Source organism: Macaca fascicularis, chromosome 7 (assembly GCF_037993035.2).
Source record: "Macaca fascicularis isolate 582-1 chromosome 7, T2T-MFA8v1.1".
Classification (NCBI taxonomy): Eukaryota; Metazoa; Chordata; class Mammalia; order Primates; family Cercopithecidae; genus Macaca; species Macaca fascicularis.
Window position 1 is genome coordinate 78,735,962 of NC_088381.1, and position 14,790 is coordinate 78,750,751.

General features: G+C 39.7%; 1 long non-coding RNA gene across 1 annotated transcript in view; it reads left to right on the forward strand.

Moving 5' to 3' along the window:
• LOC107130297 (uncharacterized) overlaps nt 1–7,067 on the forward strand; it is a 72,778-nt gene extending 65,711 nt beyond the window's left edge. Inside the window, exons 3-4 of the long non-coding RNA XR_001492245.3 lie at nt 2,112–2,213; nt 6,590–7,067. This is a non-coding gene — a long non-coding RNA (uncharacterized lncRNA). The remainder of the gene's footprint in view (nt 1–2,111; nt 2,214–6,589) is intronic.
• The last annotated feature ends 7,723 nt before the right edge of the window (nt 7,068–14,790 follow it).

A 14,790-nucleotide genomic window follows, 5' to 3' on the forward strand; every position in this document is an offset into this window, starting at 1 on the left:
AACTGAAGTATAGTGGCATGATCACAGCTCACTGCAGCCTTGACCTCACAGGCTCAAGTGACCCTCCCACCTCAGCCTCTGAAGTAGTGGGGACTATAGGCATGTGCCACCATGCCTGGGTAATTTTTGTATTTTTTTGTAGAGATTTGATTTTGCCATGATGCCCAGGCTGGTCTTGAACTCCCGGCTTCAAACCATCCACCCACTTCAGCCTCCCAAAGTGCTGGGATTACAGGCCTGAGCCACTGAGCCTGGCCTTTTTGTTGTTTTTTGAATACACTCTCATTTTGATGAGGTTCCTTCTGATGTTTTTGAATTCCTCTGCCCCATCTCATTAAGAGATCCTACTTGTCAGACACATTTTACGCTTTTCCATGAGATAATGGCCATAGCTTAATTCCATTGCTGGGACTGGTCGGAGAGACACTTTTATTCTCCATAGGATGTTGTAAACTAAACTCTACTACATTTTCATAAGCAATTTTATCTTGACATTTACATTTTGGCTTATCTCCTTTCCTCTCTCAGATGTGAAAGGTATTTTAATCATGAAACTGAAAACTTAGTCAAGAAAATGTTTTATTTTACACTGGGATTCTTTATCTTTAAGCACCATGTTCTGCTATGAATTCATTTGGACATCCATGCCAGGCACCTTGCAGATAGGGAAATGTTTTTTATTTACTTTAGCATTTGTTTTAGTATTTCTTTAGTATTTGTTTCAATTTTTAAAGAAATACGATGTTTTGCAAGGCAAAATTACCCACTGCAAGGCAGTTCTGGGTAATTCTGTCTTTTACTGAAGAATCAGAAGATGGAAAATAGTAAATAATTTATCAATTAATTTACTTATTGATTCAAAAAGGTTTCACGGACCATCTGTTATGGGCAAGTCACCGTGACAGGCACCGGAGAGAAAGCATGAAGTAACACATGGGAATCCTTACCTCCAAGACACATAGAGTGAAAAAATGCAAAAGAAGAATCATATGAAGAATGCAATTAATAATTAAATATAGGTTGCTCTCATAGAAAGAAAAACTAAATCAAATGGAGGCATCAGGGAAGACCTCTCAAAGGAGGTGGCAGTGAAACTAAGTTATGAAGAATCTGTAGGAATTGTTTAGATAGGGTCATTCCTGGGGCTAAAAGCAATGACATCTTGGTGATATGAAGTGACTCATAGAAAAGTTCCTGGGTCATCTCCAGGTACATAGTAAGGAGAGAATAAATGTTAGTTTCCTTTTTGCCTGTTAGGCATCCAAATAGGATCTTTGCTGAATTATTTGAATTTTCTAAACCATCTGGTGTTTTGTGGAAATAAATGCCCCAGCTAAATCCACTGGAACGGTTTTGATGGGCTTTTGGTTCAGCTGCAGTAGCAATCTTCATAAATGGAAATAGAAAAGTAATCTCAACTGTCTGTTAACCGACAAAGGCCCTAATGATGTCCTTGCAGAAGTAATTTGTGATTTGGGTACTGAGAGTGTGCAATCAGAGTAGCAGAGAAAATGCAACAAGGAGTGGCTAAAGGTTTCAGAAAAAATATGATGAAGGTGAAGTAGAAAACAATAAGGATTTGGATAAAGAAATATAAACATGGTGAGGCATGTATCCAATCTAGCAAAACTCTGGCAATCTTGCTGCATCAGAAGACTGAGAAGTAGACCTCTTTTCTTACTTTGATAGCTTTTTAAAATTCGTAATATATTTACACGACTCAAGCACCAAACAGTAAAAAATATGCAATTAGTGGCACATGGTGGTGCATGCCCATAGTCCCAGCTACCTGGGAGGCTGAGGCAGGAGAACCTCTTGCTCCCAGGAGTTCCAGGTTTCACTGGGCTGTGATGTGGGCTGCGTGTCCACTGCACTCCAGCCTGGGTGACAAAGCAAGACCCTGTCTCTTAAAAAATATATATGCATATGTAGTAATAAATCTTGTTTATACACCTTTCACTCTAATCCTAGGGTCCTATTCTAATCTCTGTTGCCTTTTAGAGTATCTTTATACAATTTTAATCAATTGCATGTATAGATGCACACATTTTTATTTTCCATGTACCTGTTTATTCATTTAACAAATATTTATTGAGTGTATACTTTGCCAGATAATGTTCAATCCAGCCAAGGGAGCTAAGGTAATGAACAAAACAGAGAAGTTCCTCCTCTCCCTGACATTCATTCTAGCAAATGGAGACAGATCATAAAAAGTAAGTAAACCATAGGGTGTTAGATTGTCAACCACTAAAGAAAAAAATGAAGCATAATAATGCGGAAAGAACATGCCGGAATGGGAAAGTATTTCACTTTAAAATAAGGGAGTGGTACTTGAGCAAAGACCTGGTGGAGGTGAGGGAGCAAGCCCCATAGAATCTGGGAGGAGATATTCCAGAAATAGAGTATTCCTGATCCCAAAGGCAAGCCCCAGAGATCAGGGTAAGCCTGACACCTTCTAGGAATAGGAAGAAAGCCCGGGTGGCCAGGGTGGAGTGAGCTAGGGACAGAGATGAAATTAGGGACATAGGGAGAGGATAGCATTGGGAAGTAATGGAAATAATTTTGAGCAGAAGTATTTTATCAATCACTCTTGAATTTAAGATGAAGATGAACTGTAGAAAGGGCAGAATCCATAAGACCTGTTACAGATTAGTGAAATGATTCCAGTTAAGTGATGCTGATGACCTGAATCAGGGTAGTCGCTATAGATGGGATGGGATGTGATGTGGCTGATTTGTGGAGAAATGTTTTGTAGGTTGAGCAAATAGTATTTGCATGAGAGAAGTGCAAGAAGGTGGGAAGGGGGGGTGTCCCAGCTAGGAGACTGGAGATGGCATTCATGACCTAGGAAAGATTTCGGGAGGAGCAGGACGGGGGATCAAGTGATAGAGTTCCATCCCTGGACATGCTAAACTTGGAATGCCTGTTAGACAACTTAGTAAATATGTACAGTAGAGAGTTCAAATTAGGGAGAGGTCCTCTTTAAGGATTATAAACTTGGAAGTAATAAGAATATAGACAAAATTTGAAGCCGTGACATGGATGAGCTCACCCAGGGAATTACTGCAGATAGAAGAAAATGAGGCCAAAAATATCATCTCAGGACATTCTACAGATCAAAGGTTAGCAAGACAAATAGAGAAAGAGAAGGTGACTGAGAGGAAGCCAGTGTGAGACAGAAGAAAATCCAGGAGAGAGTGGTGAGTGGAAGAAAGACCTTCGAGATGTGGAGAATGGTGGGCTCTGTCAAAGATGCTGATTGCTAGGTAAGATGAGGACTAGGATTGAACCAACCCATATAGCTGTGACCTTGACAAGAGCATCTTCAGTAGAGTATTGAGGGAAAGTGCTGATTGGAATGAGTTCTAGAGAAAATGAGCTGAGGAAATTAGAAACAGCAAGTAGAGACAAATTGTTAAGTTTTGTTGTAGAGGGGGAGCAGAAGAATGGCACAGTTGTTGAAGGGAGAAGTGGGGCCGGGTGTTTTTTGTTCTGATTTTTTAATAGAGGAAATAAGGGTAAGGGTCTTAGCTAATAGTCGAGAAGAGAAATGTAAAATAAGTCTCAAGCCTGTAATCCCAGCACTTTGGGAGGCCGAGACGGGCGGATCACGAGGTCAGGAGTTCGAGACCATCCTGGCTAACACGGTGTAACCCCGTTTCTACTAAAAAATACAAAAAACTAGCCGGGCGAGGTGGCGGGCGCCTGTAGTCCCGGCTACTCGGGAGGCTGAGGCAGGAGAATGGCGTAAAAACCCGGGAGGCAGAGCTTGCAGTGAGCTGAGATCCGGCCACTGCACTCCAGCCTGGGCGACACAGCGAGACTCCGTCTCAAAAAAAAAAAAAAAAAAAAAGGTATCCTTATTTCTGTGATAATTCGGCTTCAGTTAGGAGCATCAAAATTTCTATCCACGGTAACAGGAGGAAAATCTGAGTCAGGGCTGAGAGCACAAGTGGGCAAGTGTGGTAGAGAGAGAAGTAGAGAAGTTTTCCTCATGGTTTTCTCCACCCTCAGGGAAATAGGAGGCAGAGTCATTAGTTGAGAGTGAAAAGCAGGGAGAGGTGTTGGGGTTTGAGAAAAGGGAAGAAGGTCTGGTATATTTAAATAGAGCTAGTGGGAGAGAAATGGATAGGGGAATGAGTGAGCCTCAGGCATCACTACCTGTCCGCTCAAGAATGGTAATCAAGGATTGGAAATGTCACCAGTAAAGCACTTTTCATTTGCGTTTTTCTTTAACCAGGGTCAACTGCGGAGTGCAGTAAGTATAAAAGGACCAATAGTTAAAGCAATTTTTACAAATGGTAGCACACTGCAGACACGAATATAAAGGTGTTCTTGGTAAGAAAGGTATAATGCTCACGCCTGTAATCCCAGCACTTTGGGAGGCCAAGGCGGGCGGATCACGAGGTCAGGAGATCGAGAATATCCCGGCTTTCACGGTGAAACCCCGTCTCTACTAAAGAAATACAAAAAACTAGCCGGGCGAGGTGGCGGGCCCCTGTAGTCCCAGCTACTCAGGAGGCTGAGGCAGGAGAATGGCGTGAACCCGGGAGGCGGAGCTTGCAGTGAGCCGAGATCTGGCCACTGCACTCCAGCCTGGGCGACAGAGGGAGACTCCGTCTCAAAAAAAAAAAAAAAAAGAATGGTATAATGCAGTTGTCGTCACTTGGTGGGTGTATACGCCAGGAGTGTACAGGGGTTTCATAGGAGTTCAGGGTGAGGTATTGAGTTTCTAAATATTTTCATTTTCCCTAATCCTTTAAACATGTCTATTAGGTATATTTTAATATCCATACCATACTTTAATCACACCTATTTATAATTTTTAAATCAATATATTTACAGATTTGGGTTTGCTTGCTTATAATTTCGCTGTTAGTTTGATTGATCCAAGACATTTAAAGGATTAAGGTTTAAATAGAGAGTAAAGGCTTTTGGAGACAGACCAGGGATCAAATGTCAGCTCTAACACTTACTTGTAGTGTCCTTAAGCAAGCCATTGAGTGCCTCTTAGTCACCATTAGACCATATATTAAAATAAGAACACTTTATTTATATGCTTTGGATAAAGTTTAAATTCAATTATGAATATAAATACTTGGCACAGCTATAGGTATTTATAAAGATTCCTTACAGTCTCTCTACCTTAAAAATAAATTACAATATGGAAATAAGCTATTTTTTTATTGCTACAATTAATATTTATTTTACAAAGTTTTCAAAATGAAATAATCAAAATAAAACAATTTGAAAAATCTGCATTTATGTCTCCCAGAATTCAATATAGTAAATATTTTGGTATGTTTATACAAGTATTATTTATATACAAGTAAATGTAAATAAATAAACATAAATGTGTGTGTGTCCACATACATTGTGCACACACACACACTACATCTGCTTTATTCCATTTGAAATACATCTGAACCTGTGACTTTTTCTTTTGCTTTTCATATCATTAAAATTTTTCCACAACATTACTTCTGATGGATGTTTCAAGTTCATCAGACAGATGTATGATAATGTGCACACTAATCCTGTAGGGCTGTTCTTCTTTATTAGTTTCAATTTTTATCTAAACTGTGTTAAACAATCCAACTGCTAAATCCTTAGGCTCATCTATGCCTTTTTCTCCTGGGATAAATTTCATTAAGTGAAAATTGCCAAGTAAAAAACTATGTAAATCTTTAAGGGTTGTTGTAAGTATTGTTAATTTGCCCTCCAGAAACGTATCTAGACTCCCAGGTCACTCTCCTACATTGGATAGGAATGTCATCCATATCAACTGGGTACTCCTTTCAGTGCTTGTGTGCCCTGCATATTTTAAAGCCTCAACAACAAATTAATCTTTATTATTGAATAAATAGAAAATCTCATGGTTTTTCTTCAAATATGGGAGTTTTATTTTAGTTTTGTATTTTTACCTTAACCAATGGTTATGAAAGGTTCTTTCTATGTAAGAAATTTCAGCCTTCTGGAAAGAATGTCCCCAGGAATACTACATATGTTTTCATAGGCCGTTAGTGACCTGATTGTTTTAGAGATAGTTTAAGATCCTAGGCTTAACAGGAGAAACACAAAACTAAAAGAAATAATGATATAGAACTCCTGTTACTAATACCATTACTTAGAATACAACTGTCATTTCTCTGGTCTAACAGTGAAAAAAATTTTTAAGTAAAAAGTTTGGGGTTTTTTTACTTACAATTTACTTCTCTAAAAAATATTTTACCCCACTTATTTGCTCTTTTTTCCATACACAGTTATCATTTTCCATTTATAAGTGTGTGATGGTTTTTAAATTTCTTTCTCCTATGAGACTTAAGAAACAAATTTAATTCTACGAAATTCTATTTTAATATGTCAGTTACTATATTGGGGAATGATTAAATCTTCATCTATCAATCTTTTGGAAGAAAACTAGATTCCTGGGCGTATACTGGATTTTCCAGACAGATTTTTTGTGTTCTCATTGTAACCCTGTTTATTTTCCTCTGGTTGGAAAGGCCATGAGTGTCTCTCTTAATTTACAATGTTGAGTTTCCTTTGCTCTCCCCTGGGTCTCATTTCTCCCAAACAATTCCTTCAGCTGCACATCACTGAGCAAGAGGGACACCATGGATAATGGAAAGATCTACGGCAAGGCTGGCTGTCTGCCCTGTTTAAGGAGGCCGTACTGGACCATCCTGCTCTGCACATCCAGATGTGTCCACGAATACATCCATAAAACGATGGCCTGTGGAATCCTATAGGAAAATGATCCAGAGCCTGGGCGGTCAGAAGGAACAAACACTTGATTTACAAAATAAATCTTCTATATTTATGTTTTAAAGACACACAGAGGAAAAACATTTTTGAATTCATGATTTTCTCCCCAGATTTTGACTATTGTAATCTCTTTCTTTCCTGAGACTTAGGCATCTTCATTATAAATCAGAAGATATAACTTGAGATTTTCCCAAGGTTTATATGTTCCATTCTCGTTAGAGTTGGAGACATGAAAATGGCAATTTGGGATGCCTCTTTAGAGTCAAAAACCTTATAAAAATATAATGTACTTTCTCTCTTCATTTCCTCATTTTTCTGGTCATAGCTAGAAGAGTAAGATGTCTTTGAAACTATTAAGATAATTTTTAAGACATGGTATAACTGTGAATTTTATATGGATATAAAATCAACAGGTATCAAAGCCTTTATTAGCTTATTAATTAATAAGGGAATGGGTAAATATTATAATTGGTATAAAAAGCAGAGGCATATGTAGCAAATTAGGAATCTGAAATGAATTTATAAATTGATGATCTATCTACGAGGCAATAATTGGTTGCATTCCACCAGTCACAATTGATTTGCATTTCTATGAACAAGAGATGGATGAGCTAGACAGGATAGTCACTCACTTTTTGTTCTGAGCCCATTTCAGTCTCAGTTGTTTTCCTTACTAAAACATCTATCTCTAATATCCCATTATATATATTAATATCCCATTATATATTATGTTTTATAATATATAATATATCCCATTATAATATATATTATATCCCATTATCCCATATATATTCTTATATATTATATATCATAAAATATATTATATCCCATTATGTATTATATGTTTTGTATATAAGGGATTTCCAAAAGAGTTCTGTATACATTATAAATTCATATCCCATTATATATACATTTACATAAATATATGTAATGGTATATTAATTTTTAATATATATAGAACCCCTTTGGAAATCCCTTTCCACAATTACAAGCAATAGATATTTTGGCAGAGTTTTAGTTACGGGGTGATTAGATTTTCTAGCATGTTGAGATTTAGCGGGTCTTAACCAAAGTAAAATTGAGATTTAAACCCAGATAGGTTCTGATTTCAAAAAGCCATGTTTCTGTCTCCTCCCAAAAAAAAATGGGTGAAAAAATGGTGGCTCAGGGTCAGATACAAGCTTTTCACAGGTAAGGGTAAAAGAATTAAGTCATAAATGATTAGAGCTAAATAAACCTCTCTTAACCAATATCTTCCTGAGAAGCACAACAGATGACAGTAAAGCCGAGAAGCACTGGGAAGCTGAGATGCAGATTCCGCACTCTCTCTGTTTGGGCTTCCCCTTGCCTTCTCGGTTATTTCCTTGGCGCCTCTAAGGATCCCCAGCAAACTGTTTCAAATCCCTGAACCCATCCAGTCTTATCAAAGACTCATCTCTGCATTAGAACTGTTATTTGCTTATTCCAAACCCGGCGCTCATCTATGTCGTCTTTACTGCAAATAAGGGTTGGTCTTGAACTAGTATTTAAATTTCAAGTCCAATGCCTGAAACAGGCAGCCATCAGATCTGATTTAGGGACCACATGCCCTCTTGTGGTTCTCTGAGCTCATCTGTCTGGAGTTAAGGAAACCTTTTCCAGATTTCGTTGTAGAGACTCTTCCCAGAGGAGACCATCTTGAAAGAGCTTTATGGAAGAAAGCCAGCCTAAAGTCCCAGTCCAATTTGTCTAGAGATGAAGGCAAGAGGTGGTAAATAGGGTGAGTAAGAGGGTCTTTAATCCAGGAATAAAGATGTAATTGTCAAGATAGAACATCTCTTTGCCTCCTTTATCGATCTGCTGCTGAGTCCTTGGAGTTTGCCACTAATCAGGTATTGCTTTGAAAATGTGAAAGAGTTTCTTAGATACCCCAAACGTATTAGCAGTTGCAAGAGCATCAGTTGGAATGGACGAAGTTATGCTGAAAAAGCATACCACCCCCAAATCTCAGTGAATTATACAACAAAATTTAATTCTAAATTTTTCTAGGTATTTATTTTAGTCAGGGTTCTCCAGAGAAACAGAAAAAAATAGGATAGATAGATGATAGATTAGATAAATATGTACATACATATATAGATACATAGATTCATAGATGCATACATACATAGATAGATATAAGAGATTTATTATGAGAATAGGCTCATGTGGTTATGGAGGCTGAGAAGTCTTAAAATATGCCATCTGCAAGCTAGAGAGTCAGTGAAATAGTTTGGCTACTTGTCCCCACTCAAATCTCATGTTGAATTGTAATCCCCAATGTTGGCGGTGGGGCTTAGTGGGAGGTGTTTTGGTCGTGGAGGTAGATTTCTCATGAATGATTTAGCACCATCCTCTTGGTGCTATCTTCATGACAGTGAGTGAATTCTAACGAGATTTGGTTATTTAAGAGTATGTGGCACCTTCCTCTCTCTCTTGCTAGCTCCTGCTTCACCTTGTGGAATGCTTGCACCCACTTCACCTTCTACCATGATTGTAAGCTTCCTGAGGCCTCCCCAGAAGTTGATGCCGAAGCTATGCTTCCTGTGCAGCCTATAGAACGATAAGCCAATTAAACATTCTTTTCTTTATAAACTACTGAGCCTCAGGTATTTCTTTATAGCAATGCAAGAGTGGCCTAATACAGCCAGAAAAGTTAGTAGTATAAATAAGCCCTATTCCAGGGGTCCAGGAACCAGGAAAATCAATGGTATAATTCTCATTCTGTGGCCAAAGATCTGAGAACAGGGACAGTAGGGAGAATGGTTTAAGTCCTGATGTCCAAAGAAGCTCTGATGTCCAAGGGCAGGAGAAGATAGATGCCCCAAGGGGAGAGTGCAAATTCACCCTTTCTTTACCTTTTTGTTCTATTCTGACCATGAATGCATTGGATGGTGCTCACATTGGGGAAGGCAATCTTCTTTACTCATCCTATTGATTGAAATTCTAGTCTCTCCTGGAAACACACTCACAGATGCACCCAGTAATAATGTTTTACCAGCTATATGGGCATGCCTTAGCCCAGTCAAGCTGACACGTGAAATTAACTATCATGACATCTGATGAAGATTGTCAGAGGAGTTTGGCTCACTAGCCATTGTCCCTCCATCATGTGCACTTCATTATAACATGCACTTTCACTATTTCCACAGCAGTAGGAAGAAAATATGGGTCTTAAAAGTTTAGTTCATCATGATGCACATCACTTTAGTCATTTTATTAGCCAAGTCAAATCACATGGCTGTACCTAGCTTCAAAGAAGCAAACAAGCTTTATCCCACCGTGTTCCCAGGAGAATGAGAACATCTGCCAACAGCCTCAAGATCACTGTACCAGGATAAGACTCAGTACAGTAGAACACTGAATTTTCGGGGTATAAAAGTATATACTTTTCTAAGTGTATTAAGCCTTGTGGTTTATCATTCTTCTTTATGCATACATTACTCTTTGTCCCTAATGTTCTTCCCTCTCTCAATATCTCTCATTGTTCTATAGACTCCCTCCCTTACGGCTCCAGTACCATTGAATCCCCTTAGTTAGTCCTGGCCACCTCTTATTGGAATTACTTTACAAGACACTTTGCAGTGTCTTTATCTATTGGCACTGCCTGACTAGGAGATCATTGCCCAGGCCAGGGGCTGCCTGCTGCCCTCTCTCACCCACAAATTGGGACCTATTGGCACTAAATGCATTGAGCCTGGCTTTGCACCACCCTTGGAACATTCACATTTGAATTATTTTGTCAACCCAGCAGAGAAGTTACCCCAGACCCTCAAATGCCCCAACTTCTTTTATTTTACCATTGTCTAGTGTTTAGAACGCTAAATGCCTAATAGCCACATATTTAGCTATGATACCATAGAGCTTTATCCTTCTAACTTCCAGGGCTGGTAAACTATATAGCCTTTTACATAAAAAGAAAATACAGTTTGCTAACCTGTTGGATTGGTGATAAACTCTGGAGGGTAGGGAGAAAAGAGTGTCTACTCTGATAACCTCAACTATATCAGTTATCGACTGATAACCTCAACACATTTTCCTGTTTTCCTTCCACCTACTGCTTCCCCCTGCCCTCCTTCACAGTATGTGGGTCACACACAAAAAAATTATGAATGGATGGGAGAGTCATAGAGAGGAGACAGGATGACTCCCCCACCAAAGGAATACTTCATTTGGATTGACTGTTTTCATTACATTTTCAAAAATCCCTTGGAAGAATGTTTGAATATTTAAAAATCATCATTCCCTAATTTTCTTATGTTTGGTCAACTCTATTGAGCCACTTCAGAAGACCTTTATTTGAAAAAGATGAAGCACAAAAATTGATTGGTTTGCATGTGGAAAACATACTCTTTCAGATTTGTCACATACAGCCTGTGGCCTAGGGCCTATAGTAACATCTAAAGTGGGAGGATGGCAGAAGAGGAGGTATGTAGAAGTCTTCTCCTTGGGAAGAATCTTGGAATGGTCAGAGTCAGGGGCAGTTCACTGGAGACCCATCCTACCGTACTCCCATCCCCAGTCACTATTTGCCGTTGTCTCTATAGAGGCCATTTTTCTCGGCTGTAGTTTCTTGCATGAAAAGACACAGTATATGGGAAGTCCTCTGGGATCTAATTGTAGTTCACTTACAAATTATGCAAAAAATAGGCAATCACTGAAACTCCCTGAACCTCAGTGTCTTTATCTATTAAAAAGAGATAATGTCTCCTGCCTTGTTTACCTTCACAGTAGTTTACTCTGCTAACATTTAAGGTAATAATTGCCAGCACTTGGTGAACACTGTGTTAAGACTGAATTTTTCTTTCCTTTTATTTTCTTTCTTTTCCTTCCTTCTTTTCTCCCTCCCTCCCTCCATCTCCATCCCTCCTTTCCTTCCTTCCTTCCTTCCTTCCTTCCTTCCTTCCTTCCTTCCTTCCTTCCTTCCTTCCTTCCTTCCTCCCTCCCTCCCTCCCTCCCTGCCTTCCTTCCTTCTTTCCCTGCTTCCTCTTTTCTTGTTTTTCTTTTCTTTCATCTTTCTTGAGATAGAGTCTCCCTATGTTACCCAGGATGCTGGCCTCAAGTGGTCTTCCCTCCCTCAACCACCCAAGGAGCTGGCATGACAGGCATGAGCCACCACACCTGAAGGGTTGGATTTCACTGAGCCTTCTCAACAATACTATATGGTCATTATGATGAGTGGCTCCTTTTTAGAGAAGCAAACTGTGACTCAGTGTAGATAAGTGATCTGTACGGTTAGAGTTGGTAAATGGTTGACCTGGTAAAAGCTGTAAATTATATTCAGTCTGCCTCTGAATCTAAACCCCTCAACTATTACGAATGTCAGCTCAAATAAGCCAACAGACTAGCTTGAAATCATAGGAAAGGCTCCACACAGGCAAACAATGGCTGCTCTCTAGTGCATTCCATCTCAGAAGGCAGGACCTTGGCCACCAGGTTGGTAAGCGCAGGTGCCAGATGAAGCTGGGAAGGAGCAGCAGGATTTAATAGGCTTCTAACTCAAAGGGAGCCAATAAAAGTTCCTTCTGGAAGATTCTAAACATGAAGCTGTCATTTTCATTAGTCTGGACTGGTTGTTTGAACTGAGAACTGGTGCACTGTGGAGAGGCTGGTCAGTCAGGAGGAAAAAGTGGTCTGGAAAGGGAGTAAAGATGGGGCAAGCATGGATGAAACCAGGTAAAAAGAGAAGAAGGATGAAGAAAGCTGCTGCTGGCTTCTACATGTAAGTGCAGCCCCTTTTGAAAAACAGAGTTGCTTCCTGTCCCTCAACACTATAAACCAGCACCAATTTCTCCCTGTTATTTATGTGAGCTATTTTGAGTGCTTTTGTTACTTTATCACAAACTTAACAACATCTTCTCAAAACCTCTCTTCTCTTCATCCCAATACTAATTTACTTAGCCCCCTCTCCTTAGGAAGTTACTGGTCATTTTGGTTAATTATGGAAAAACGTAAAGGGTCTTAACTTTGTTTAAAGTGGTCACAAGGCCAGATGTGGTGGCTTATGCCTGTGGTCCCAGCACTTTGGGAGGCTGAGGTGGGAGGATCGCTTGAGCCCAGTAATTCGAGATCAGCCTGGGCGACATGGGGAGACTCTGTCTCAAAAAAAAAAAAAAATTATAAAATTAAAAATAAAAAAAGTGGTTGCTAGTCCCAGCTTTCACTTCAGGGAGACTCACTGTGACTCCAACTCCATTTCTGGCCAGTTGTATAATCTTGAACAAATTGTCTGTTCTGAGCCTCAATTTCCTAACATGTTCAAAAGAAAACCAATAGTCACTACTTGGTAGGACTGTTAGAAAGAATGAAAGGGAAAACGCACAGCATGGATGGCACAACATTTTATCCGTTGAAGATCTTCAATAGCTAGTAGCATCAGTGTTGCAATCCATTCTTTCAATTCTAAATGCTCTCTCTGGGTTTTGGTTCTACAAAAGTCACTCCATGTGCCCATTCACCAGCCCTAGGTACGTGGAGACCAATGACATTTTATTTTTTGGCCAATTTCTTCTATTCAAACACTGATCAGAATTCAGTCATATTAGGGTTAAAGAAAAAAAAAAAAACCCTTGATTATCCTCTGTTCTTGAAAGCACTATCACCCTTGTTGGCTTAAGGCCAACCTGATTTCTGTTCTGAAAGAGCTGCTTTTTGCTTGGAAAAGGCAATGGCTGCCAGCTGCTTCCTCAGATGCTGTCTTCACTGAAGATAGCAATAAACAGCTGCAAGGAATGTGTTAATTGGTCTTGATCAAGATGTCATCTTCTGCGTTATTATTGAGTCAATGCCAAGTAGACAATGCCAGCAAACAGACAACAGTGAAAGTTGTCCTGATGCAGGAAAGTTGTCCTGATTGCAGCGAAAGTTGTCCTGATGTAAGCCTTAGCTTAGCATTCCCACTCAATCTCATTGACAGATTAAAGATCTCCACATATGTTTCAACTGCTAGGTTAATACATGTATGGACGTTACTTAACTGACTTTGTTTATCATCCATCTGCTTAAGAGATGGAAGATAATTTACTGCTTTGAAGAGGTTTATTTAAAAACTACTTCCCAGAGTTGGACAGAGCTGTTCTATGGTGCAACACCTTGGCCAGATCTCTAAACGCTGGTGTGTATGACCACTCCTTCTAGTTCACAGATCTCCCCCTTGCTAAGCCCAAATGCTACAAGCGTGGTCCAGGAATCGATGCATGAGCATATTATCAAGTACTGAGGACCAGGAGCATTGGTGATGGTACCATGGGCACCCTCTCTACCACTAACGGGCTATGTGACCTGGAACAATTTACTTAACCTTTCTGGGCTTCAGTGTCTCATCCCTAAAATGTGGAGATGGACATTAGTATTTGCTTTGCAGATCTGTGAGGATAAGGGTTATGCATAGCTATCGATAATGACTAATGCATGGTAAGTGCTGATAAGAACATATTTATTGTGATGCTGATGACACTGATGGTGACGCAGGTGAAGTCAAGGAGCTTGGAGTCCTGTACTTGGTGAGACATTTAAAGAACATCTGGCCCTTTTAGCTCAAGGATAGAAGTGACTATCTTTTGGCTCCTTCTGCCTTCTTGCCCATACCTGCACCAGTCTGTGCACCTGTGTCTTTATTTATTCTCCTAACATGAGCCCTCCCGACTGAAGTTGCACTCATGATTTCAGTCCTATGCACAGATCTTGACACTTGAATCAGAGACTTCTTTTGTCCTGAATTTTCTTTTTTCTTTTTCTTTTCTTCCTCTTCCTCTTCCTCTTCCTCTTCTTCTTCTTCTTCTTTTTAGAGACCGAATTTCACTCTTTTTGCCCAGGCTGGAGTGCAATGGCGTGATCTCAGCTCCCTGCAACCTCCGCCTCCTGTGTTCAAGTGATTTTCCTGCCTTAGCCTCCTGAGTAGCTAGGATTACAGGCAAGTATCACCACGCCCAGGTAATTTTGTATTTTTAGTAGAGATAGGGTTTCTCCATGTTGGTCAGGGTGGTCTCAAACTCCCGACCTCAG